Raw genomic sequence first — 23,503 nt, 5'->3', positions numbered from 1 at the left:
AGACATTACAGAAAGTACACAAAGGCATATTTGGTACAAAGTTACGTTCTAACAAATCCTAATGACATATCTAATACATAGCAATATTTAAATATACATAATTAAGTGATTTACATGGAAAGTGTAGGAAGACTCTGTTGGGAATGTTGAGAGCACGGAGGTATATGTAGAACCTGGAGAAGAGGAGGACAAGGTAGAAGGAGCAGAGTTGAGGTAGGCAGAAAGGGTTATAGAGTGAGATTACAATAAGTTAGAGGGAATAGTTAGAGAAGGACAAAGTAAAAAGGAGCAGAGAGGAGATAGAAGAATGATCCCCCAACTGCCTCTAGAAGGGAGCAGGTGAGCAAGGTGTTAAGAAGAATGTCAGTCCCTGAAATGCAAGTCATGGTATCCCAGATCAGTCTGCTGGTAGTCTCCACCTCTGATAGGCAGCCATTCTAGAAGCTGCCACACCCCTTGCAGCCTTTGCCAGAACCACTGGCATGACCTTGTTGGGAGTGCCTAAACCAAAATTTTGATGGGCTCTGCTGATGATTTCTGCAAAAAGTATTGCTAAGGGGACTGAAATTCCATCCTAACATTTTACAGTGTGTTGTTTTCACACTTCTTGTTCTCTAATCAAGCTTTTACTTTAGCTCAAACAGCAAGGTTCCTTCATGTGGGAAATTCCTGAATTCATCACTGGTGCTTTCGGCAAGTTGTGCGAGATGCAATCAGGTATATTGGTGTACTGCGAGTCCTGCACCTACTACCCAGTTGAAACATCAATGGCTAGCCACACGATCTCATTGAAAACATAACAGAAGGTGGACTGCTGAGACTGCAGTTTATATTTAAAGTCTAAGTCTATCAACTACTCCAGAGACCACACTGTTTTGTTGGCAAGTTCCTTCTGTAACTGAAGTATGTGAGTCATGTAGGTTAATGCCCTCACAGAAAAGACAGAAGATGAAAAACGGACTTCACTAGGCTGTCCATCACACAACTCTTTACTTGCTGGGTGGTCAGGTATGGTGTCTGGTTTGTGGTTTTATTTGGGGCAGCTGACACCATGATACAGTTCACTAAGGAATTCTGAGCCCAGCAGTGCTTGGGCATCTGGAGGATTTCATTTGGTCTCTTTGGTAAAGAAGCCACACTGTTAAGGCTCTCTTGAGCATTGTTAAAATCCAATCATGTCATTTCGGCAGCAAGTGAAACCACCCAAGAGGAAGACACGTGGGACCAGAATGCCACTGATAGGATATGCTTCAACACTGAGGGTTTTTCTTTTAGCCATCTAGCTTTCTCTCTGATAAACTCCTGGTTTCTCTGAATTTGAGGTCAATAAGCAAAAGAGCTAGGGGCCCTGTCGTCATCAAGATTTGGGGTACTAGACTCAGGTGAATCCAATTGCTTCTTCTTGCACTTAGCATTATGCTCCCACCCCTTAGTTGGGGGGGGGGGTCAGAGAAGAGTAAAATCTGTTTCCTGGAAACACTGCTGTCATCCTGAGAAGGAGATCCAGTGACTATACTGAGTCAACACCGGGGCATGGCTATGACAACAGAAGTCAAAGGTCCCTAAAACATGTCATCATTGTGGAGGAAGGCCCTTACAGGGAAGCCTGTATAATTACACTGGTGATGGTCTCAATACGACAGTAACACAGTCAACTCAGAAGAACTGCTGCCAAAGACCAGCAAGCCTGAGGTTATTGGCAGCTATCCAGAGTCCAAGGTCGACAGTGAAGCACAGAGTTTACAGCACCACTGACATCACAGTCAAGGTTGGTGGCCTTGAGGCCTGGTAGGCCGACTCCAGGGAAGGAAATACTTAGCCCTACCAGGAAGGGGATCAAGGATGACCTTAAGAGACTGAGCACCCCTTTCAACTGAGGTACCAGCCCTGATGTAGCCAATACCAGCAAAGACAACCTTGACAACATTACCAGTGTTGGGTTATATTATATTATAGCTTAAGGAGGCTGAGGAAGGCCTGAAGGAACCACTGGTGTTAACTCTAATGACAACAGGTGGACAGTTTTGGGGAAAATGGGGTTCAAAGAAATCACACTTAGGAAGAGTTTGGGCTGAGGTGCAAATAAAAATAAAAGAAAAGGAAGAAAGGGAACAGAACATAAGTTCAGAAATAAAGGATTTTGCACTCTCTGGTTATGAACGTGGGGCTCTTTTCATGAGAGCTATCTCTTCTATGTGCCATACCTTGGCTGGAGAATGCACAACAGATACATCACCACTGACCATACATAGAGAATCAACAGATTCACATTTTCTTATTTTATTTTTATTTTACATTTGTTTACCGGGATAGTCAGACTGGACACAGGTCTATTTTCAGGGGAGGCCCGGGGAGAAAAGCTCCACAATAAGTACCAAAAATTAAACAATATGATTAACGATTTTGAAGCAGCAAATAGGAGAAAAATAAAAACAATATGAAAAAATACTGTATAAGCAAATATGGAAAAACTATATATATATATATATATATATATATATATATATATATATATATATATATATATATATATATATACACACACACACATATACACACACACACACACACACACACACACACACACACACACACACACACACACATAATAAAACAGTTAACCATAGATATTAATGCGAAAAGTCTACCATTTTTATAAGCAGAGTTTCATAGGACTGTAAAAAATTATACAGTGGTTGAAATAGGCAGTGAGTTTTATGGAGTGAATAAACAGAAGGAATTATGTGATGTAAGAGCAAAGCAATTTTTCCATTAAGTGTGATTTAAGTGAGTTTTTAAAATGGGTAACAGTTGAGGCAGAAATCAGAGCAGAAGGGAGGTTATTCCAGGTTCTAGCTATGGTGTGAGAGAACATAGCTTTTCCTGCGGTACTGTTAGCCTTTGAAATACAGAGTAGAGATCTGTCGGATGAGTGGAGAGGATGATTTGTATTACAGTGGGTGAGGAGTTGGGCCTAATGCTGGGGTTTTTTCAGGATGTCTTACAACATTGTAGGCAATGACTAGCTGGTAGTAATTTAGTAGTTGGGTAAGTTGTAACCACTGTAGTTCCCTTAGAGCCTGGCAGTGGTGAGTTCTGAAGGTGGAGTTACTTGCAAATTTAGCGATTTTGTTATAACATGACTCAAGTCTGGCAAGTTTTGTGACTTTGGTAAGGATAGGAGCGGCATACATTACAGTGGACAGTAGGTGAGTTTAGGCATGGGTAAACCGAGCTTGTCTTGTGAGGGATTTACTGTGTCTATATAGTGTTCCTATTTTTTATGGACCTTTTTGATTGTTTGTGAAATATGGATGTTAAAAAGTAGTCTTTTGTCAATTTCAAAACCCAGGAGTTTAGTGTGGTCAGAGGGAGAGATAACCGTGCCATTTTTGGAGGAGATAGTAAAGGATAGAGGGGTAGGCATAGTTTTGTTGGGGGGGGGGGGTGAAAAGTAACAATTTAGTTTTATTAGGGTTGAGGATAAATTGAATTTGAGTGATCCATGTTTCGACAGAGGTAAAAGATTCCTGAGTGAGTTGTTCATAGGTTAGTACTAGGCTAACTGCTCTTGCGATCCATTTTAAGCCTAGCCAGTTATCCCCTGTGAGATTCAAACCTTGTATCTTGTGTTTGTAAGGCAAACACCTTAACCATTAGGCCACCCTCCCAAAGGTGACTGATGGTGCTGAACAAATAAGAGTTGAATCGTCTGCATATTGTATAAGTGAAGCATGGTGTTCGCTAGTATGGAGATTATTGGTACATAAGGAGAAAAGAAGTGGGCCTAATATTGAGCCTTGTGGTATGCCTATGGTAGTTGGGAGTAAGGGGGACAGTACACCTTGCCATTGGACAGATTATTGTCTTTCAGATAGATACCTTTTAAACCCTGCTATAGTGGATGGTGCAAAGGATAGAGACGCCAGGGTGTCGAGTAGTAAGGAATGCGAGACCATGTCAAATGCTTTGGAGAAGTCTAAAAATATTGCAGATACAAAGTTATTATTTCTCTGTTGGTTGACTAGATTGGTAAAAGGGAGCAGAGCAGTTGTTGTGCTGTGGTGTTGTCTGAAACTGTGCTGTGTGTGGGAGAGGAGAATATGTGAGTTTAGGAAATGCATCACTTGACAATGTATACATTTCTTGAGTATTTTAGATAAGGGAGATAGAACTGCAATGAGGCGATAATTTGAGTATTCATAAGAATTTCCACATTTATGAAGTGGAATAATATGAGATACCTTCCATGGTTGTGGGATGTAAAATTCTTGTATGGAGCAGTTGATAAGAACAGAAATACGGTAGGATAAGGATTCAGCAGCTATTTTTAGGAATTTGATGGGTAGGTTGTCGGTGGCAGGGGTGATCGGTTTCAGTTTTAGGATGAGTTTCTTAATTGTGGAGGTCGGTACGGGTAGAGAAAAACGTGGGATATTCTCAGGGCATTTGGTTGGGTCATGTGTAGGGTTGTTTTTGGATAGTTGGGAGGATAATGTTAGGATGGATTCAGTGAAATGGTGATTAAATTGGGAGGCTATGTCCGTATTGTCCTTGGTGGAGTTAGGAGAGACTGTGGTAATTTTACCTGGTTTTAGGAGAGAGTTGACAGCATGCCAAAACTTTTGAGGATCTCCTGAGTGTCTATTTTGGATATCAAGGATGTAATTTTGTTTATCTAGTTTGGTTTGTCTCTTGGCCTGATTTCTAAGTTGTAGTTAGTTTTGTTTGGCTAGGCTAGTATTATCCCTCTTCCAGTTTTTCCAAGCTTTATCTCTAGATTTTAGTAGGGCTCTAGTTTCCCTACTTAGCCAAGGTGCATAGTTTGCCTTGGCTCTGATTTTCCTAATGGGAGCAACTCTGTCTAGGACATTGATGAAAATACTGTTACAGTATTCAACTGCCTGGTCTAAACCTAGGGTTTTGCAAGTGGTTTCCAGTTACTATGTTTTAGAATAGTGTTGAATTCCTGTGTATTTACGATCTCTGACTTGTCTAAAAACAATGGGTTTAGCTATGTTAGCACGTTTCCGCAGGAGGAAAGTGGGGAGATGGTCACTGAGACCATCTGGAAGGCAGCCTGTCTCGTAGTTTTCTTTGACGGAGTTGACTAGAGTCCAATCTAGAATAGATTGTTTATGGGTTTTTTTCACGACTCTAGTGGGTTCTAGGATAAGTTGGGAAAAACTGGAGAGATTAATATGGTTAGTGGGGTTGACAGCCTGTAGGCTATCCAGTCAGTATTTAGATCATCTAGTATGATGGTTTCTTGAGGAAGATTATCTGTAGCCCATTGTAAGATTTCTTCAATGATGGGAGAGTTATTAACCGGGGGAATGTAACAGCAGAGTATGTTGATAACTTCTTTATAAATGACATGAAAGGTATGTACTCACCATAACGTTCCATCTGAGTAGGCAACTTCATTTGTCAGCAACCTGTGGGTATCTGATCCGATTCGGATCCGAGCCGGCAGCTTTCCTAGCCAAAGATCCGAGCTCCAAGCTCCTCCCCTACCCATAATGCCCTGCCACCTCCCTCTAACCCTCAGATCGAGTTTGCCATAGTATCATAGAACATTACTATAACACAAGGAAAAAATACTTGAACGTTCCACCTGATGTCATCTGGAAAGTGACATATCATGATTCTTCAAGAACGAACTAAAGGTCCGGGGGATGGAGTGAGGGTTGGTTGCTGACAAATGAAGTTACCTACTCAGATGGAACGTTATGGTGAGTACATAACTTCTTTATCTGAAGTAGTTAACTTCATTTGATCAGCAACCTGTGGAACAGAGTCCCCAGCTACTAACAACTTGGGAGGTCCTCATGGCAGAGCCAAAAGATGCGCGTCCTCTGGATATTAGATCCAATTTATAATGTGTAATAAAAGTATGAGAGGAAGCCCAAGTAGCTGCTGAACAAATGTCATCCAAAGAAACCCTCGACCAGAAGGCAGCAGAAGCAGCCACAGAACGGGTAGAGTGAGCTCGAACCCTCAGGGGCTCAGGTCAACCACAGATTCTGTATGCGAGAAGGATGCATTGGGAAATCCATCTAGCTAAGGTTACTTTAGTCCCTGACTTACCCCGACAGGACTTTGCAAATGAAACAAGGAGTTGATCTGATTTTCGAAATTCAGCTGTTCTGTTTAAGTAAAATCGCAACTGTCTATGTACATCCAGGCAATGAAGTCTATACTCTTTGTTCTGATAATTAGGAAAGAAGACAGGTAGATTGATGGACTGGCTGATGTTGGCTTCGGAAGCCACTTTAGGCAGAAAAGAGGGATTAGTCCTGAGGGAAACCCTGTCTTTATGAAAAATGATGTATGGAGGCTTACTGCAAAGAGTGTGAAGCTCCGATATCCTCCTAGCGGAGGTAATAGTAATCAGGAAGGCAGATACATACTTTAAGTCGACTGAAGCTGCAGGCTCAAGGGGGGGGGGGGCAGTCGGAGCCTGAAGAACTAGGGTTAAATCCCATGGAGGAACTGCATCTTTAATAAGGGGTCTTAACAGGAAGGTTTCTTTCAGGAAGGTCTTGCAAATCTTAGAGGAAGCTAGGGGACCAAAACTGTTTCCAACATGGAAGTGGGAGATAGCTGCCAACTGAACTTTAACAGTAGAAGAACTAGCCCCTTGATGAAAAATATGGGATAGAAAGTCGAGGACTGCTGGGATAGGAGCTGTAAAAGGATCCAAATTCCTATGCTCCGCCCAGATAGAGAAACGCTTCCATTTACTCTTGTAGATTGTCCTGGTAGAAGGCTTATGAGCGGCCACCAGGATGGCCTTAACTGAGGATGAAATACCAGGAGTCCTAGCCATTAATGGAACTGGATCAACCAAGCTGAGAGCTTGAAGTTGTCCAGGTCGGGGGTCTTCAATCCCAAGGGACGAGAAATCAGATCCGGAATGGGATCTAAGATCCAGGGAGGATGTACTTGATGAGACCTTAGGTATGGGAACCAGGTTTGGCGAGGCCAGAATGGGGCTATGAGGATAACCCTGCTCCCCAACCGACGAGCTTTCTGCTAGAATGTTGTCATCAACGGAAGAGGAGGACAAGCGTAAAGAAGACAGGATGGCCAAGCATGAACCAGGGCGTCTCTTGGGGGCTTCCCCTGGTGGGGGAATTAGAGCAAAGAACTCGCTGCACTTTGTGTTCAAAGGCGACGCGAACAGATCGCAGCAAGGTTGACCCCATCTGAGGGAGATCTGTTTCGCTACTAATGGGTTCAGAGACCACTCGTAAGGTGAGAGGATAGTTCGACTCAACCTGTCTGCTAGAATGTTTGACCGACCCGGTATGTGCGTTGCTATGAGAAAGTGGTTGGTGGATATTGCCCATTCCCACACTCTCATGGCCTCTCGGCAAAGTGGGTAAGATCTGGTTCTCCCCGGCTTGTTGATGTACCAGACTACTGATATGTCTGTTTGAATTGCAATAGTCCCTGGAGGAAGAAGGGAATGGAGAGCCTGCAACGCTAGAAGCACCACCCTCATCTCCAGGACACTGATATGCAAAGAGGTCTCTGAGTCCACTTGCCTTGGACGGATCTACCCATGCAATGCACCCCCACCCGAGGAGAGATGCGTCCATGGTCACTGTGACTTGGGGTGGGGACATGGAGAAGGGGTGCCCTTCCCGGAGTTCCCTGGAATGGAGCCACCAAAGTAGAGATTCCCTGCAAACCCTGCTGAGGGGAATAGGTGTAGACAGGGGATGACGTAGGATGGACCACTGGATCTGCAAGGTCCATTGGAGGATACTCATTCAGACGTGCGATCGGTGACAGGTTGATGGCCGCTGCCATGGACCCCAGGGCCCTCAGGACTAATTTCGCTGAAGGGACTGATGATTGTAGAAGAGCCAAAACGTGAAGGTTTAGGTTGCGGAGTCTGTCCGCCGTCAGAAAGACTTTGGATTGTATAGTGTCTATCCTTGCCCCTATGAAATCCAAGATCTGAGTAGGCTGAAGGGATTTCTAGTGGTTGATCGTGATCCCTAGATGGTGGGCTAGATATAAGAAGTAGTCCCTGCCTGAACATAGTAGATGCCTGGTGGGCACGGTTAGGAGCCAGTCGTCCAGGTAAGGTAAGACCTGTATTCCCTGAAGCCTCAGGTGGGCCCCTACAACTGCTATGACCTTGGTGAACACCCTGGGGGCTGTGGTGAGACCGAAGGGTAGGACCCTGAACTGATAATGGCTGGCTCCCAGCCGAAAGCGAAGAAACCTCCTGGATCGCCTGTCCATTAGAATGTGGTAGTATGCATCCTTGAGGTCTATCGAGCACATCCAGTCGTTCTCCTGTAAAAGTGGGAGAATGGATTGTGACCATCCAGAACTTTTCTCTGGTGACTGACAGGTTCAGTGTGGACAGGTCGAGAATCGGACTCAAGTCCCCTGTCTTTTTTGGCACCAAAAAGAACCTGAAGTAGAAGCCTGATCCAGATTGCCCGATGGGGACTTGCTGGATGGCTCTTTTTCTTAGCAGCTCTCTTATTTCGAAGGCTGCTATCTCCCTCTGACTGGGTGGGACATCGGGGAGGAGACGTTAGGAATGGAACTGAATAGCCTCTGGATATGATTCGGAGCACCCAGCGATCTGTCGTAATGGACTCACAATGTGCTAGGTGCTCCGAGAGGCACCCCCCCCCCGACTGCCTCCAGAGAGGAGCAGTCGGGCAACCCCTCAGGGTTGCTGCACGGGTCGATCGGAAAAGGATTCCCTCGACCCGAAATTTTTCGGCCCCCCTCTGCCTCTGGGCCGGCATCCACCTTGTCCTCCTCTGCCTCTGAAGGACAAAGGATCCGGAGCGAAACGGGATTGTTGAGCTTTCCGGAACCACATCTTCTTTTGTCTTCTTTGGTTCCTGGATAAGGACCTCTGAGGAGCCGAGAAGTGGATCCCGACGGCAGACGTCTTCCAGTCTTTCTCACTCTGGAGAAGCGTATTGCGGACGGTTTTGCCGAAAAGTGTAGAACCGTCAAAAGGGGCGTTCGTGAAGTTTGTGAAGGATGCTTTGAAGAGCTCTGCAAAGTCACAGAGATGGAGCCAGGCCTGTCGACATAAGACCATGCCTGTTCCGCTAGCTCTAGCCGCTCCCTCCGTGGCATGGGAGAGAAGCCGCATAGATGTGTTAGTAATTGACTTAAGAGTGGTCATTCGAGAAGGTCCATTTGTCCTCGTCTGACATGGACTCTGGGGGTGATCCAGCATACTCTTTGATTAGGTCCCGCTGGAGCCGAATTACGTGTGCCATATAGTTCAGTGACCTTACAGAGGTGGTCTCTGAAGTGAACATCCGCTTTCTGAGGTGGTCCATCGTCCAAGACTCCTTGTCTGGAGGATGTACCGAGGAACTCTCCTGTGCTAGTTCCTTTTTGGTGGCAGCCGCCACCATCATGGCATCCACTGGGGCACCCTTGCTCCAAACTGTCCTGTCCATGGGAGGGCTGAGGATCCTGTCCAGTCTCTTGGGTATTGGCTCGACAGTGTCTGGCTCCTTCCATGCCCTGGTAGTTATGAGGTTCACCAGGGGATTGGCAGGAGGGGACACCCAAGAGGTAGATAGGCCTGCGTCAAACCTCTCCAGAAACACAGACTCATCTGAGGAAGGTTTTTGGGCTGACCACCCCCCTCTAATGCGCAACATTTCCATAATGTCTCCAAAGGAGACGCCTTCGGGGGGTGACCTTGGGGAACCTTCCCCTTCCTCTAAGTCGGTGTCTTCTGTGAGGGACTCTGGTGAGTCCAAGTGCCTTCTCTTGCACTTTCATTTTTGAAGGACCTCCTCGGGGGGGGGGGGGGGCTGTCCGAAGAGGGCTCACCAACAATGTCCTGTTCCTCTACAGGAACCATCTGGGATGTAGGCACAGGCTGCCCCTGGGGCCGGAAGATGGAAGACAGGCCCGTCTGAGAGGGAATGGCGGGTGGATCCGTAGCAAGAGCCTGGGGCCTCGAATCCCTCGAAAGGACCCTCTCCACGACGTCGAATGCAGAGGGTGAACTGCTCTCCCTAGGATCTGAAAACAGTCCCCTCGGATCCAGCATGCAGATCGGAGCCGGAGATGACCCAATCAGATCCGAAAGAGTAGTGCGCTCTGAACTCAACGGAGCCGAAGGTCCTCTAAATCAGACGCTCAGCTCACGGCCCCGAGAGCTCTGATCCAAAAAAGGATCCGACAGACTCGAGGGTACAGTCGGTGCCAAAGTAGGAAACACTGCCGGTGCCGACATTACGCCAGGTTCGAAGCTAGTCGGATCCGACAGCTCCAAACCCCTGTAGCAGGTTGGAGAAGGAGCAATGGGGGCGAAAATGGGCGTCGAGCTCCCCCCCAGAGGGGGGGGGGGAGGCAAGAGCACTCCCATCTGCAGCTGCATCATCCAGTCCATGTCTGCGTCAGCTAGAATCCTGGTTGACCTGGATGAGGCCGGCCGGGAAGGCCGCCTAGACGACCTCGAAGGTGACCAGGTCTCCTCCTCCGGCTCCGGGGAGAAACGTGGAGAACGAAGCTGGGAGGGGGAAGACCCGGAGACCTTAAGGGGAGAGGCAAGCTGCTTAGATGGCGGGGCCGATGGAGCTGACTCGGCCTGCCTCTTGTGGCTACGGTGCCTATCTTTCTTCCGCTCCTTGTCCTTCCTATCTTTCTTTCTGCCATCCCTTTCCTCCTGGACCAAAGAGGGAGGTTGAGTCCTGGCCAGGGGATCGGGGTGGTAGGTGGAGCAGCCGCAGCCATGGCTGGCACCACAGAGGGGGAGGAGGATGAAGTGGAATCAGGGGGCAAAAGGCCCACAAGGATTAGCTTCGTCCTCCTATCCCTCAAAGCCCTGGGGGTTGAAGGCTGCACAAATAGTGCAGCCCGAAGAAAGATGGTCAACACCCAGGCAAATAATTCACAGAGTGTGGCCATCCACTGGGAACAGCTTATGGCCACACTCGGAACATTTAGGAAACATAGCTTTTGGGCCTTCAGACATTTTTAAGAAAAGGAAAAGAACAGGCCCACACGCACACACCTTCACATGCAGACAGATGGGAAGGGGGAATTAACTTTTAACTAGACTAAGAAAACTTTAAACTACCCAAAAAGTACTAAGGGAGAGAAGGGAACCACACACACAAAGTTTAGAAAGTTTTCTGACAGAAGGAAAGCGTAAAAAACTGTAAACTCAACACCCACGCTAGGAGCTTTCTAAGATGCTTAAAGAAGCCGCGGCAAACGAGATCTGAGGGTTAGAGGAAGGTGGCAGGGCATTATGGGTAGGGGAGGAGCTTGGAGCTTTGGCTAGGAAAGCTGCCGGCTCGGATCAGATACCCACAGGTTGCTGATCAAATGAAGTTAACTACTTCAGATGTTTAGGGTTTTGTTTTCTTGTGAGTACCTTCCTTCTCTGTCTCAATCTTTCTCTTGGCCTAGGACAGAAGTGCCTTGGAAGTACAGGAAACATCTCTTGGATCAAATACAGGAGTACCCAACAGTTTTTGAGCTCTGGTCTATTTTTTGCATTCCTTTAAGGTGAAAGCCTTAAAGCTAATGCAGATGTCACATTGTCTGCAGAAATGGGCTTCTCTGACACATTTAAGATATAATTAATGGAATGCTTGCCTTGGGGCAGAATTTTCACCCCACAACTGCACTTACAAAAGATGGAATTTTGCCTTTTATCGATAACAGTAACATCTCCCAACTACAATTACCAGAAGGCTAAAATTCCAGGACAGCTCTACTGATACAGTGAACTGTAAGAAGAAAGTAGAATAATACTAACGTCTTAGCAGTGCAAAGATTACATTAGTTACTATACGTTTTTAACACTATAAAAGTCAAATTCAGTGTTAGGAAAAAACTCTGACAGCATGTAACTGATAAAGGGGAGGAGAGTTAGACAAATTTAGCAAATGAAAACTTGTTAAAATGGCAGCTGTTAGAATATAAGGGATGGACTGACCCGGAGATGGCTTCTTACCAAAACATAAGTGAAAAGGATACACCATAAATTGAGAAGAAAACCAAAAGATGGTAGAAGGCCTGGAACAGCCTCAGATGTGACCAGCTTTAAATTAGGTCTGAAGAGATCTGCAGAGGGATCCTTAGCAGTTAGGAATTGTGGGTAAGGGATTTGGAAATCTTGGGAAGTTTTAGGTACTGAGCTGACTAAAAAGCTTTAGTCCTCAAGATGATGTGTGATAAAGCACCCAATGGCAGATCATTCATTCATTGATTGATGAGACTGCAGTCTCACATTAGGATATTTTGCTTAAAGTTCAAACATGATGTGGTCCTAAATATTCCTGCAGAGATTTACAAAGGAATAACTTCCCTGCAGGAACAATTAGCATTTTGGACAGGACGATTTTAAGAGTTTATATCCCTGCAGTATATAATTATATCTATTTTTATTAACAAACCTTATACATGCATATTGCAAAACGAAAGTTATGTACTTACCATAACAAAAATATTCATGTTGCCTCATTTTTGTCCAATTTAACCTTTGGGTTGTCAGACTGGATCTGATCTCACCACCTTCTTCTAAAGCTGTGGATATGAGGTTCTGACTCCTCCCCTACTCATAATTCCCTCCTCTCCACTAAAGTACATCAGACTGAGTTTACTGACTTGCACGTAAAACACAGATTCCTTCCTATAACTGAAAATACTTTAGGTGCCACAATACCACAGTAAGGTACAAAACTTTTAACAGACAGGGTCTTAGATGAGATCTGTCTGGCCACCAGAAACAGTCAGTGACAAGGCTGGAAAAAGAAGGAAAGAGATGTTGAACAGGATGAAAATACGGACAACACTGATCTATCGTTACGGTAAGTACGTAATTTTAGTATCTAACTTTGTCTATTTTCATCTGATTCAACCTATGGGAGAAATTAGTAATCCAAATTAACAATGGGTATATATTAGAACACCGAAGTCCGCTATGAGCAAACACCAGTTGGGCGACACCAAATGCACGAAAACAGGAAATACCCAAAGAATGAACAGAGATCGCCATAGGGAATCCTTCCCTTTACTTCAATATAGTGCAATCTCAGAGTTGGTATATTTAAGTAGTGGGGGTGTGGCAGGGGGGCTTGCCCCCTGCTAAAACAGTTTGACAGTTTGCCTGTTTTAGTTTTTTTTTTTCTTCTTCGTTATTTCCCGTTTTCACGCATTTGGTGTCGCCCAAATGGTGTTCGCTCATAGCGGACTTCGGTGTTCTAATATAGATCCATTAACAATAAGATGCACTGAAAACACTACTGAAACTCAAAGCAACCAGTATACAAAGATGGAATACTCAGGAAAAGTTGCTTGGTTAAATCAACAGTTTACTACAATCCACATACAAACAGTCACCTAGTTTGGGACAGATTCCCAAACTGCGAAAAGAAACCTGGGAGTAATCAGATTCATGAGAACAGCAGAACCAAAGGAGGAATGTGCTCTGGACTGCATGTCCAATCTGTAATGTGATACAAGGGTGTGAACTTTTAGTTATGTACTCACCATAACTTCAGATGTTTGGGATCCATCTCGCCTACATTCTGACTGATGGGTTCGGAGCCGATCCCTCGGCTCCGACTCGGCACGCTTATGCCAAAGAGCGAAGTCTCTTATTGGCTGAGCTTACTATATCCCAGGATGCACCACTACCAGTCCCCCAGATCTAGTTTGTCCGCATACATGCACACATGCACGCTCTGATTATATAACATTGTCAGATGAAACAAGATAAAAACAGTAGAACTCAAACCGTTCAATCTCTTCTGATCTCCAAGGCAGGGGGAAGGAGGGTGGGTATTAGGAATGTAGGCGAGATGGATCCCAAACCTCTGAAGTTATGGTGAGTACATAACTAAAAGATGTTATGTGATCCTATCTCGCCTACATTCTGACTGATGGGACAGCGTCCTAGCACCTGAATCCTGGGTGGCTCACTGGAAAACACTCCTGAGTACCGTGGAACCAAATGATGCTCGCCCTTTAGATGCCACATCCAATTTATAGTGGGAAATGAAAGTGTGCGGATTGGAGCAAATAAGCGCAGCACAAATCTCCGATATAGCGAGCTTGGAATGAAAAGCTATAGAAGTCGCCATAGCTCTGGTAGAGTGAGCTTTGATAGATGTTGTAAGTTGCTTATTCGAAGAAGAATAAGCCTGAGTTATACAATCTCTAATCCATTTGGAGATAGTAGCTTTTGTGATGGTTTTACCCAATTTATTGTCTGAGAAGGACACAAACAACTGGTCTGACTTACGAAATTGCTGAGTCCTGTCTAAATAGAAGCGCAATTGCCTGTGAACATCCAATTTATGGAGAGTGTATTCTGCTTCATTGGAGAATTTTGGGAAGAAAACTGGTAGCTCTAGAGATTGTTGGAGACAGAGATTCTTGATTAAACAGGGATGTTAAGAATTTCAAAACTTCCGGGATTGGAGCAGTGATAGGGTCTAAGCCCCTGAGTTGAGCCCAGATAGCAAACCTCTTCCACTTACTGAGGTACAATTTCTTAGTGGTGGGTTTGTGGGCTGAAGATAAAATGTGAATAACTTCCGGGTCTAATGTGTGACTTCTGACTAAAGTCGGAAGTGGAGGAGCCAAGCTGTCAACTTCAAGGAGTGTAGGGACTGATGCTGTCGTCCCGACTGATGAATTAGCAGATCCGGAGTTAGATCTAAAGTCCAAGGATCGTCCACCGCATGTTTCTTCAGGTAGGGAAACCATACCTGACGAGGCCAGTATGGAGCAATCAGTATCATTGTGGACCCCAATTGAGAAGCTTTTGAATGACTTTGGAGAGAAGTGGAATCGGAGGAAAGGCATAAAGTAGCCCTGTTGGCCAAGGTTGTGCTAGAGCATCCACAGCTGCTTCCCCTTGATGTGGAGTCAAGGAGAAGAACCTTTTGCACTTCGTGTTTAGTGGTGTTGCAAATAGGTCGCAGCACGGCGTCCCCATCTCCTGAAAACCTGAGCTGCTACTGTTTCGTTTAGGGACCACTCGTGAGGAGAGAGAATTGTTCTGCTTAATCTGTCTGCCAATATATTTGATTTCCCCGGAATGTGGGTCGCTACCAAGAAACGGCTGGTAGCTACAGCCCATTCCCACACCCTCATGGCCTCTCTGCAAAGGGGGTAAGATCTGGTCCCTCCTTGTTTGTTTAGATACCAGACCACCGACATGTTGTCTGTGTGGATGGCGATTATGCCCTGAGGGAGAAACTTGTGTAAGGCCTGTAGGGACAGAAGTACAGCCCTCATCTCCAATACATTGATGTGGAGAAGAGTTTCGTCTGGAAGCCAGGAGCCCTGAACTAACCTGCCCAGACAATGCCCCCCCCACCCTATCTGGGAGGCATCTGTCGTCAGGGTGACCACTGGAGAGGGAATAACAAAAGGGCTTCCTTGATTTAGATTGGATGTCTGAAGCCACCAGCGAAGGTCCCGTTTGCATGTTTCTGTAATCATAATGGGATGATTGAGGGGGAGGTCCTGAAAGGACCATTGAGTTGACAATAGCCACTGAAGAATCCTCATGTGCAATCTTGCCAGAGGAACTAGAAGAACCGTGGCAGACATCGAACCTAAAACTTGTAGGACCATCCTGGCTGGGGCTTTGGATCTTGAAATCAGGGCTTGAACTTGGCCTTGTAAAGTTTGGATCCTTTCGGTAGGAAGAAAAACGCGCATCAATTTTGAGTCTATCTCTGCTCCTATGAACCTTATGCGCTGAGAGGGCAGCAAGACAGACTTTGACCAATTGAATGTAATTCCCAGGGTAGCACCCAGGAGATGGTGGCTTTGAGGTTGTCCATTAGTAGATGCCTGGTGGTGGCAGTCAGGAGCCAGTCGTCCAGATAGGGAAACACTTGGAATCCAAGACTCCTCAGGTGAGCAGTCACTACTGCCAAACACTTGGTGAACACCCTGGGGGCTGTGGTGAGACCAAAGGGCAGTGCACAAAATTGGAAATGACTGTCTCCCAGGCTGAAGCGCAGATACCTCCTGGACGCCTGATGTATCGGTATGTGATAATAGGTGTCCTTGAGGTCTATGGAGCACATCCAAACATCCTTCTCCAACAATGGGAGAATGGATTGTAACGTGACCATTCGGAATTTGGATTTCGTGACGGATTGGTTTAATCTGCTGAGATCCAATATTGGTCTCAGGTCCCCTGTCTTTTTTGGCACTAAAAAGAACCTCGAGTAATTTCCGGATCCGATCTGGTCTGTGGGGACCGGTTGGATGACTCCTTTTTCTAGCAGCTTTAAAGCTTCTGCGGCTGCAATTTCCCTTTGACTGGGTGGTGGGTCCGGGATTTTTTTGGACGGTGGGGGTGAGCATGTGAATGGGATGGTGTAACCTCCGGCAATGATCCGAAGCACCCATCTGTCCTGAGTGATTGATTCCCAGGCTTTTAGGTGCTTGGCAAAACGGCACCCGACTGGCTCCAGAGCAGCACAGCCTGGCAATCCCTCATGAGGTGTGGGAGGCTGAAGAGCCACGAAAGGACTCGCGGTCTCCAGAATTGCGGGGCCCTCTGCCGCCTCTGGGACGGCGTCTCCCAGAAAAATTTCCCCGTCCTCTGCCTCTGGAAGGGGAATCTTCCTGCTGTTGAGGAAAAAACTTACGTGATTTACGGAACCACATCTTCCCTCCTCCTTTAGCCTTGGGATAAGGCCGAAAGGGAGTGGAATAACGGGCACCTATGGCAGATAAAGTTTTTCCCTCTTGCTCACAGCGGGTAAGGGTGTCTTTAACCTTAGGTCCAAACAAAGAGGACCCATCGAAGGGAGCGTCGGCGAAGGAAGACTTGAAGGCCTCCGCAAACTGACACAAGCGGAGCCAGGCTTGTCTCCGTAGAGCCACGCCTGTGCCTGCCGCTCTACCCGCCCCTTCGGCCGCATATGAAATGAGCCTCATGGACGAGTTAGAAATTGACGTAAGGATAGCCAACTGAGAGCTAACCGACTGGGCTAGCTGCTCAGGTAGGTTACCCGAGAGGGAATCTGACAGCTCCTTGACCAGATCCCTCTGAAGTCTGGTAAAATGTGCCAAATAATTCAGGGACCTTAAAGTAAAGGCCGCTGAAGTCAGGGTGCGCTTCCCGTACCGGTCCATGCTCCTAGACTCCTTATTAGGAGGATGGACGGACGTTGAAGCCTCTGCCACGTCCTGTTGTGTAGCAGATGCCACCACCATGGCATCTACAGCCACGCCTTTAGTCAGGAACTCCTCGGGTGGGGCAGACAAAAATTTGTTAGGACGAGAAGGGACTGGTTCCACGGTATCTGGATGTTCCCACGCCCTCCGACAAACTAAATCCAGGAGCTCGAAGGGCGGAGACACCCAGGAGGCGGAGGGCTGAGCCCCAAAGGCCTTGAGGAGCACTGACTCATCAGCAGAGGGGGGTTTGGATATCCAGCCGCCTCGTTGTTTGAGGATCTCTAAGATGTCTGCAAATGAGACATCATCCGAGGACGACTTCGGGACCCTCCGCATCATCAAGATCAGTGTCAGATGTAATAGACTCGGGGAGTCCACGTGCTTCCTCTTGCATGATCTCTTCCTTGGGGTTCCTCTGAAGACAACTCCGAAGAACCCTCAGGAGGAGGGAACCCCAATGGGGTAACCTCAGGCCCAGGGGCTCCGCTGCCTACGGACAGGGAACTGCCAAAGACCCAGTCTCCATGCCCAGGGAAGGTGCTGGTAAAGCCGGGAGATGGCCAAGAAGACTTGGCCAAGGCACTCCTCATAGCTCTGAAAGCCGGACCCCAGAATCCTGGGAGTGTCCGGTCCCCGAGCCATGATAGCAGACGGAAGTCCCGCAGCCAGCACCGAGAGGGAGGCTCGGAACCGATAGCATAGGTCCCAAACATCACCCCAGGTCCAGCCGAAGAAGTCCGTGTACCAAACTCGGACCCAAGGCCGGGTTGGAGTAAGGGTCGGAGCCGACCCTAAGATCTCCACCGGCTCCAACAGCACCTGCTCCGACGGAGCCGGCGTTGGAGGAGGAATAGCAATGACATGGGCATGGGCCATCGGCTCAAGCCAACTGGGTCGGAGCTGAAACAAATTTTTGAAAGACTGGGGACTGGAACAGTCTTTGGAGCACCCTGTCTATATCCGAATCCGACATCCTCGATGACCTAGAGGATACTGAACAGGTTCGAGATGGCCTCTCCAACGGCCCCAAAGGGCTAGGGGGCCGGCGCCGAGGCGACCCGATGACTATCGGCGCAAGGAATACCCACACTAGTTTCCATCGGTGCCGAGGAGGACTTCGGCGCCGAGGAGGAAGTGTCTGAGCGGGCAACCTTTGTCAGCTCCGAGACCAGTGGAGCCGACGGTGACCCGCCTCGATGCCCCAGCCATCGGCCCAAGCCAGAGGAGTCGAGACTGGTGGCATCGAGGCAGACGTTCGCCTCGGCTCAAGTCCTTGGAGCCAAGGAGAAGCCTGCCTATGTCTTTTGGCGGTCGGATCCGACGGACTGGTCGGAGCCGACGCCCTTTTCTTTTTAGCTGGAGAAGGAGAGGATGCTAAAGCTTCTTCAAAGGAGGGTTTTATTAAGCCTTTAAGAATGAGTTTATTTTTCCTCTCCTGGAGGACCCTCGAGGAAAAAGCGTGACACACACTGCATGACTCTTGTAAATGTTTTGCACCCAAACAATAAACACAGAGAGAGTGATCATCTGTGATTGACATCTTAAAATTACATTTGGTGCATTTTTTAAAACCCGAAGGCCTAGGATTCTGAGACATTATAACAATAATGCAGTAATTCCCTGACAGAAAAAACAACACTATCCACTTGACTTTCTGATTTAACTGACACTACCAAAAATCAGTTTATAGCTGCCGATTAGGTAAACAATCCGTAACAATTAACTCAAGGGGATTTTAAAAACCCTTAAGGTTTGAGAGGGGTTGACTGACCAGGAAGGCCCTAAGATGAAGGAGGCCTGAAATCAGAACCAACGCCCAATCACACTACAAAGTTTCTCACAAAAAACTCCAATCACACACAAAAGGAAAGAGTAGCCGTTAAAACAGCTTTTTATGACAAGAACAGCAAATTTCTGACAGAAAAAAGTTAGTAAAATACTACTCAGCTCAGCCAGCTCGAGACCACGTCTTCGCAAGTTAGCGGCAAACGAGATCTGGGGGACTGGTAGTGGTGCATCCTGGGATATAGTAAGCTCAGCCAATAAGAGACTTCGCTCTTTGGCATAAGCGTGCCGAGTCGGAGCCGAGGGATCGGCTCCGAACCCATCAGTCAGAATGTAGGCGAGATAGGATCACATAACATCCATGGAACATGTTGCTGCTGTACAAATGTCATCATTAGAAACTCTCTTCATGTACACCATGGAAGTAGCTATTGCCCTTCTGGAGTGGGCTTTTGGTTTTGTATGTAGGGGTGAACCCCGGTCATTATAATCAAAACAAATAACAGTCCAACAGCCATTCAGTTCAGAGATTCGTCTAGCAGATGTAATTGCAGCAAGAAAAATGGTTTTCCACGAGAGATATTTGAAATCTACTGAAGCTGCTGGTTTAAAGGGTTTTTAGATCAAGGCTTGAAGCATGGAGGTGATGCCCCATGGGGAACTGGATCCCTGACTGTGGATCTAAGAAAGCACCCTTGAGGAAGACTTTGGAGAGTTTTTGAGGTGTCATTCTGCCCTGTGTGGAAATTTCATATGGCAGCCATCTGCACCTTAATAGTGGAGAAACTGGACCCTTTCTGAAAAAGTTCCGATAGGAAATATAAAATCAGTGCAAGAAGAACAGAAAAGAGATCTAATCCTTTTGAGGAAGCCCAAATAGAATGTATTTTCCATTTGTTTTGATACATCTTTTTGGTAGACTGTTTTTGAGAGCCATAAATAATGTGGACCACAGCAGAAGATAAGACTGGCATCTCTGACTATTGTTAGAAGTGGAGGAAACATGCGGTCAACTTTGAGGCTTTTAGATCCAGCAGAGGCAATAAAGACAGGTCACTCAAGAGATATGGATTGTAATCCAATACTCAAGGGTGTATCAAGTGATGCCAAAGAAAGGGGAACCAAACCTGCAGCAGCCAAAACGGCACAATGACAATCACTAGTTTTGCATCTTCTAGCCTTCTGAATGAATTTCATCTAAAGTGGTATTGGATGAAGGCGTAGAGGAGACCAAGGAATCAGTTGTGAACTACAGCATCTCTCAAAGACTGCCACTCTGGAGGGATTAGGGAAAGTAACTGCTCACAGGTTCATACTTAATATCTAGGCTCACTGCTCTTATTAACCATTATAAGCCTATCCAACTCCCCTTTCAAAACTGAGAATCAAACCCTGTACCTTGTGTTTATTAGGTAAACACTTTAACCTTTACAGACAACCCCTAACCCTGCACTTGTGTAGGTATGCGGCAAAAAGTCAGAGCAAGGTTGACTCTAGCAGCTGAAAATTTTCACTGCCACTCTCTGCTTGAGGGACCAGTGGTGAGGTAGTAGAATGGACCAGCTCAACTTGACCACTAGCACATTTAATATCCCCAGGATGTACTCTGCTATCAGAAAATGATGAGAACGCATTGCTCACTTCCACACTTCCATGGCCTCCTGGCAAAGTAGATATGATTGAGTTTGTTGATGTACCTGACCACTACTATGCTGTCCATCTCGATGGCCATCAGACCCCTGGGGAGGAAGTAATGAAAGGCATGCAATGTTAGGACTGCTGTCATCTCCAAGATACTGATGGGAAGGGTGGCCTCTAGGGGTGACCAAGCAACTTGAACCATCTTGCCTTTGGAATGCCCCCCCACCCCCACCCTGGAAGGGAAGCATCCGTGGTTACTGTGGCCCTCAGTTTTTGTGAACAAAAGTTTCTTTCTTCTGTTATTGAAGGAGAGGTTAGCCATCATTTGATATCATCTCTGCAGACTTGCATGAGAAGAATCTTGGCATTGAGGGGGTACTGACTTTGTGATCACTGAACTGAAACAGTCCACTGTAATACTCTCAATTGCATCTCACCAGGAAGGCTAGTGTAAAGGAAGAGGCCATTAAATTTAAAAGATGAAGAGTCAACCTTACTTGAGGAAGAGGCTGCTGAATAACCTGAGAGGCCACTAGGCACAGGGATAGTACTCGGATGTTTAGAAGCTTGGCAATTTGAAGGATCACGTTGATATGACATCCTATAAACTATTTGCTGCACAGCAGACAGATTTTCAGTTGATTGACTGTGATCCCCAGTAACTTTACAAGGTGGAGCAATAGGTTCTGGTGTTGTACCAGTATATCCCTAGAAATAGCAGTAACAAGCCAATCATCCAGCTACGAGAATACCTGGATCCCCTGCAGTTGTAGACGAGCTGCTACCATTGCCATAACTTTTCTGAACACCCAGGGACAGTGATGAGATCAAAGGGCAGTGCTCTGAACTGAAAATGACTGGCTCCCAACGGGAAATGAAGAAATCTCCTTGATTACCTTCTGTATTTTTTGTGACAGTAGGAGTCCTGGAGATCTGCAGAACACATCCAATTGTCCTTTCTCAACAGATAACATGGAATACACCGTGACCATCCAGAACTTTGCCTCATGAAATGATTGAGATGACTGAGGTCCAAAATCAGCCTGAGGCCCTATGTTTTCTTCGGAGCTAAAAAGAACCTAGAATAGACTCCACATCCTAAACAGTCTTGTGGAACCTGGCAGATGACTTTTTTTCTAGCAACTATGAAACCTCTGCTGCTGCAGAGTCCAACTGAATGGGTGGAATGTCAGAAAGCTTTAGTTTCCTCTTTGGAGGATAGAAAAAAGGAACAGTATGGCATCTGGTGATTATACTTAACACCCATAAAGCCAATGTGATGTTCTGCCAGGTTTGTGGATGTAAGGATAAGCACCCTCAGCCTGCCTCCAGAGTGTGGCAGTCAAGTAACCCTACAGGCACAATGTTGGAGTTTCTTGATGAAAGGTCTGGAAAATCCCTTATGTGGTCAGCCTCTGCTCCTAAGGCAACAACCATTTGGGTTGCTTCCCCTCTGCCACTGGAGGGTCTGTCTCCAGGAGTGCCCTAGTGATAACCCTGTAATTTTCTGAACTACATCTTCTTACCACCCCTCTGGCACCTAGAAAAGTTCTCTGTGGGGTGGAGAACTGGATTCCGACAGCAGATACGGTCTTACCACCCTGTTTATTAATAGTAAGCTTTTCTTTAACTTTTGGTCCGAAAAGAGTGGAACCATCAAATGGGGCATACTATACCATTGGCTGTATTGGAGAGCAGACACATGGCCATGTTACATTGGACTGCAGGGTATTCAACTAGAGTTCAGTTTTTTGAACATCTGCTGTTAAGCTACCCATGAGGTACTTGTTAATTTCCTTAGTCATGTCCCTCTGAAAATGAGTTATATGTGCAAGGTAATTCAGAGCTCGAGTGTGAAAGTCACTGAAGCATAAATCTGTTTCTCCAATCTGTCCAGTGTACTTGACTCATGTTTAGGAGGAGAACAGAAGAACTTTCCTCGGACAGTTCCTTTTTTGTGGCTGCTGCTACTACCATGGAATATATTCATGGCCCTTTACTCCAATGTTTCCTGCCTTTTGGAACTACCAAAATCCTATCTGGCATCTTAGGGAAAGGTTCCACTACATCAAGGCCCTTCCATGCCTTCTGTGCCGGAAAATCTATTAGGGCATTAGAAGATAGTACCACCCAGGACACAGATAACCCAGTACCAAAGGCCTGAGGGAAACAGATTCCTCTGGGGAAGGAGTTTCAGAGGACCAACCCCCTCACTGTTTTATCAATTCTAGAATGTCAAAAAATGTGACATCTTATAGAGGGGGATCTAGGGAAACCTTCACCTTCATCCAAATCTGTGTCTTCAGTGACAGACTCCGGGGAAGAATCTAATTACTTTCATTTGCTTGTCTCAAAGGAATCTCAGGAAACAAATCCAAATCAGACTGGGAACTTGAGTGGCGAGTATAGGCCTAAAGGTACTGACTATCCCCACATATCTGAATGAGAGAAGCAAGTCCCAGGATCCACTGAGAGTTGGGACTGATCCAAACCTGAAGGTAGCACCTGACTCTTTGGGCAAGCCAAGTCACATTCGTCTCCCAGACCCAATTGTGGTCATTTCAGCTCGGAGACATCTTAATCCAAAATTTTATTTATTTTTTATTTTACATTTGTTAACCGGGCTAGTCTAGCTGGATACATGTCCATTTTCAGTAGAGGCCCTGGGAGAAAAGTTCCACTACTAAATTATACATTTTAACAAATATGCCAAGTTTATACATACAAAACAAGTCAATCAATTACAAAAGAATCAGAGTTGAGAGAGCGAGAGATGTTGAAGTATAAGTTCTTCAAAACTGTTAGTTCCGACTGAGGTGCACTGGAGGGGTCTGGACCAGTGGGAACCATATCTAAAATGTGGACAGGTACCAGAGAAAAACAAGGGGAGTGTAGC

The 23,503-nt window shown here is 46.2% G+C and overlaps 1 protein-coding gene across 1 annotated transcript in view; it reads right to left on the bottom strand.

Annotated features, from left to right (window-relative positions):
• LOC122793033 (cyclin-dependent kinase 2-like) overlaps nt 1-23,503 on the bottom strand; it is a 956,998-nt gene that overhangs the window by 794,763 nt on the left and 138,732 nt on the right. The gene's annotated exons all lie outside the window — the stretch shown is intronic.

The sequence above is a fragment of the Protopterus annectens genome, chromosome 2.part0 (genome assembly GCF_019279795.1).
Source record: "Protopterus annectens isolate FY-2018-M chromosome 2.part0, PAN1.0, whole genome shotgun sequence".
Taxonomy (NCBI): domain Eukaryota; kingdom Metazoa; phylum Chordata; order Ceratodontiformes; family Protopteridae; genus Protopterus; species Protopterus annectens.
Note: the sequence above shows the minus strand (reverse complement) of the source record. Positions and strands in the feature narration are given on the sequence as shown.